We start from the raw sequence: 5,000 nt of genomic DNA, 5'->3' as shown, positions 1-5,000 counted from the left end.
TGGAATAAGAAGCCTTCGTATCTTAATGCATGTATTTAATTTATTCGGAGCTATTAGAGCGGGATCCACTTTTTGGGGAATATGAGTCGAAGCAATAACAAGAATATTTGGAGTGGAACATCTTTCACAATCCCTGGAGAGATAGTTCACTAATAGACCGAGGGATAAGTAATTCGACTCATTCACATCCAGATCATGAATGTTTGGAATCCATATTATGCAAGGAGACATTGCTTTTGCTAATTCGAATTGAAGGGTAATATAAAATCGGTCTATTTCCGGCATCATATCCATAGTTAGCGCATTCATCCTAGTTAGAAGCTCCAGCTCCGTATCAAGGTCACGATCAATATCGTCACTATCCTCAATATCGTCACTATCCTCAATATCGTCACTATCCTCAATATCGATATCATCAATAAGAAAACCTTTAGGCTTGTTATCCAGGAACTTGTTCAGAAATACTGTAATGAAAGGAACATAGGAGTTTGTCGCTAGGTATTTGACCAAATAGGATCGTCCAGTTCCTATAGAACCTATCACTAAAATACCCCTAGAGGGGGATAGGGCTAAGCGGAGCGAAAAGGGTTTTCCATGAGATGTGAAATGAAAACTATTAGCCCCACACGAGGTTTGTGAATAAGTGATTGTCTGATAATGAGCAAGGAATATCCGTCTTTCTGCTAAACAGAATGTATTGAACTCATAATTCATTAGATACTTTTTATGAATGTCAACTAAGTATCGTAAGTAAATTGCTCCCGGTTGTTCAATCATTTGATAACCAGAGTCATTCTTTGATAAATGATCACTATGAGTCAAACTCAATAGAATTTGATCAATCCTTTTTTCTGTCGTTAAGGTGGAAAACTGAACCAAGAATTCTCTTTCTTTATCATCAATCGAATCACTGTTCGCGACCCAGGATTCGATTTTATCATCAATCCAATCACCGTTCACATTTTTTCTTTTTCTTATCAATGAATAGATCTCTTTGCTTGTATGACTTAGATGTCTCGTCTTTTTCGAAAAAGTGATTCGATGGATGGGATTTGGTATGATACTTATGAGATCGATGAGATTGATATTCAAATATTTCTTCTTAGAACGTATTGATTTGACCCCATAAGCGGGACCACCACCCCATAGCATGTTGCCGCCAGAAGCAGAACCCCGTATTTCTTCTAGAGAATCTCTTAATTTTTCCAGAGCAACTAGAAAGAGATTCTTTAACCAGAAAGAATTCAGTTCAGATGTAGGGTACCTATCCAGAAGTTTTCGCAACTCCATCATGTATGATGGAATCATCCAAGATTTGACCTTTTCGAACTCTGTCTGTAACTCACTATAGGCTCGGGAAACAAAGAGAAGATGGGTACGAACGATATATGTAGCAACAAGAAGAAGGAAAAGGATTGAATAGAGGAACTCCCGAACATTTGGAGATCTCAGATGGGTCGATATCAATGGTGACTCATTATTTCGATGAATCATTTCTTCGGACAGAAGAAGATTATGTAAACACTTACTCGAAATCTCACTTATCAGATTCCATTGTGGAAGACAGAATTTTTTCTGAAGAATTTGCCATGATATATCTGATCCATGCATAATATCATGAAAAATGGATACAAATTTTGGACTGCTACTTAGTATCGGCAATAGGTCTGAAAAAGTATCTAAAAATATCCAATTTAGATATTTGTACCCTGTCGAGGTAAGGAACCATGGCATATATGTTTGGAATAGATTCCATTTGGAGAGAGTTGAAAAAGCACTATCTCGTTGAAAGGTTCTATACATCTGTCCTTTCTCAACGCATTTCTTTAGACAAAGACTCCGTTTTTTCCTCTTTTCGGATGGTAAATATTTCTCAGAACATGGAGTGTGAATCAAACCCATGTTTGAATTGAAATTGAGATACTGATACAAGTTCTTCCCTTCTGAATCAGATAGATTCATATCTGAAAGAGGTTGACAATAAGTTCTTTCAAAATTGACTATTTGTCCCTCTGTTAGAGGTGTTCCAGAAATGTCTGCGATCGAGTAAATAGCTCTACGAACTAATGGATCGGATCGAATTGCAAAATGGAAAGATTTGTACAAGTTAGACCTTTCGTCACCACTTTGTGGAAAATCGTTAGGTATGAATATGTTAGATACCTGTGACTCGATTGGTGAAATAGTATCTCTCTCCAAAAAAGCGTATTTTTTTTTACCGCCGCACAAAGAAAATATTTTGTTGCGAATGAACAAGATATTGAGGAATTGTCCATATGTAAAATCATAATTATTGATACGGGCCCTTTCCACATAAAAGGGGAATCTTTTGTTACAATAGAAGCAGAAGTGATGTGGATTATTCAAGAATCGAAGTCGATTTGCTTTATAAAAAGAAGATATCAATGAACTTCTATGAAATGGTTTCACGGGATTCAGCCAATTGTCTTGATCGTGGGATATCATTGAGAAATAGGAATCCGTGTTATCAAAAGATTTCCTGCGATTATTTCTAGTATGGAATGAGTCAATCATCCACTTTGGTATCTTATTGAACAAAAATGGTGATATTTTTCCTCCATTGATCCATAATTTCGATTTTTGGGAAGTATCATGATCATCCAATAATAATGGTTTCCATTTTTTCAAATGAACGATTTGAAGACCTATTGATTCTAACAACTGATTGCAGAGTTGATCATTCGGACCTTTCAATTCATAGACGTGGATCTCGGACCTATGAATGGGGGTATTCCCGAAACTCACAAAGAAAAAAGGAAGTGAGTTAGACAAAAAAGAAGAAACTTGGACAAAAAGAGAAGTAACTTGGACAAAACGAAACGAAGTGACTTAGACAAATCTTTTTGTCGATAACCTCAGACCAATCAATCGAATATTGATGAATACGTAATCGATCGAAGACTACTTGAAAACGGCTCTTCTGCTTAGAAACGAAATGTTCCAAATGTTCCTGGAAATTCTTGCTCCCATTGGACCATTTGTATCTATATGCATTAGGATCCCGATTCACGGATCTCTCGGTTCTAGAAATAAAAATAAGAGGATCGAACCATTTCTTCTGACTCTTTTTCAAATTCGATAAATGTCGGTTGATCGTATATTTCATTATAGTTCTATGATTCAAAGTATCATTTCCTATTTGATCCCTTTGAATTCCATATTCGAAGTTGCGATCGGATCTATTCATTAAAAAGAATCGATTCCATACATTTCTTATGTACCCATAGGTGCTATATTGATAGGTGCTATATTGGATTTGAATCAGATTTCGGATCCATCTATATTGATTGACTGCCTCCATTATGTTGTTGCTAGCAAATACCACTATTTTTGGTTTTGGATCTTCCAAATCATTCCCGCAGGAGATCCGGACCCATTTTTTTCTGATCCTTCGATAAAAAGATTCATTCTCTTCATAAAAAAGAGGAGGTAGAACCAATAAAGATTTCTTTTTCGATTCATCCCTGGAGTTGAATACCTCATTCAAGAATTGTTTTTGATCCAATACGTAAGAATCCATAGAAAAGGCAAATCCCTTATGATACACCAGATCCGGCTCGCTTATTGATAGAGTGAATCGATCTGCCATTTCTTGAAATCTCTCTTCTGATTCAAAATCGTGGTGTAACGTGTATCCCCCCCTGTTCCGGTCATGGAACAGATGAAATAAATCAAAAAATGTATTTTTGTTCAAGAATGAAATCTTATGGGAACTGTCCATATACAGTTCATCCTTCGGAACCATATCACATCCCGGATCTGATGAAATAGGATGAATTGAGACGGTATTTTGTAAATACGTAATTATCTTGAATATATTAACTATTTCTTTATTTTCCGATCGCCTGGAAGGGACAAAAGAAACATCTTGTTCTTTCTTCAACAATTTCTGATCTCTAGTGGACCTCTCAGTAGGATTCGAACCCAGATGAAGTTCTGACCATCTGTCAGAGAAAAAAGAAAGAATGGATCTTGTAGGATTCCCAAGAAATTCTTCGATTTCTTCCGGAAGCAGATGATTCTTCATCTCCTTCTCACGTTTCGTGAATAGCCGGGAATATCCAGAAAGGCATTTAGAGAATCGGTCTGATTCGAGCTCTGTTCGTTCCGTTTGAAGAAAGGAAGGATCCCAAAGAATCGATCTTTCTTTTAGTTGTTGAATCTCTCTTTGATTGATCAATGTGTGATATTCCGAATCCTCATTACTAATGGAATCGAAATGATCTCTGGATTGATCAGAAGATCCTTTCAATTGGCTAGAATCCGTTACTTGAACGAAACTAGATCTTGTAGAATCATATTGAATATTTGACGATACATTCCGTACCTTGCTAAAAAACCGATCCTTGTTTACCAACCACACATTGTCTAACCAAATCCAATTCTCTCTCGATATGTTCCTCAAAAAATCCGATTCGGGCGGATTCTTCCCCCAACTAACGAAGAGATCTTGGCGGAATTGCCACATATGAAATTGAGCACAATTTTGCAAAGAAATAGCCCACTTGTTTCTCGAGAAGAGATGGGAAATATGCTCAATATCATTTGATTGAATAGTTGACCCAGCTCCTTGTTGTTTGAAGAAACCCTCCACTTCAATTGGTATTTTTTCACGAAAAGCAAACATGAGATAACAAATCCAGTCTTTAACTAAGATTTCGAATAGCTGTCGCGAATTCAAGTTAATTATGTTTCGCCTCTTACTCGGAGAAAGACGATCAAAAAATTCCCAATCATGGTCCTTGCAGATCGGATCATCCATATAATATACAAAAAGAAACTCCAGATATTTGATATCTTTCTCTTTGAATGAGATCTCAATTCCAGCGACGGTTTCATTAGATATCTTACAACTCGAATCCCTCTTTTTCCGATCCAGTTCCTCCACCACCGCGAACCCCAGTTAGATTCAGGCATGATACACTTTTTCGTTATTGGGAGAACCCAAGTACTCTCTTTCGGATCCAGGAAACAGCTCT

This window comes from Rhodamnia argentea, unplaced genomic scaffold (assembly GCF_020921035.1).
Source record: "Rhodamnia argentea isolate NSW1041297 unplaced genomic scaffold, ASM2092103v1 Rarg_v2.51, whole genome shotgun sequence".
Classification (NCBI taxonomy): Eukaryota; Viridiplantae; Streptophyta; class Magnoliopsida; order Myrtales; family Myrtaceae; genus Rhodamnia; species Rhodamnia argentea.
The sequence above is the reverse complement of the archived record's forward strand: the minus strand, read 5'-3'. Positions refer to the sequence as shown.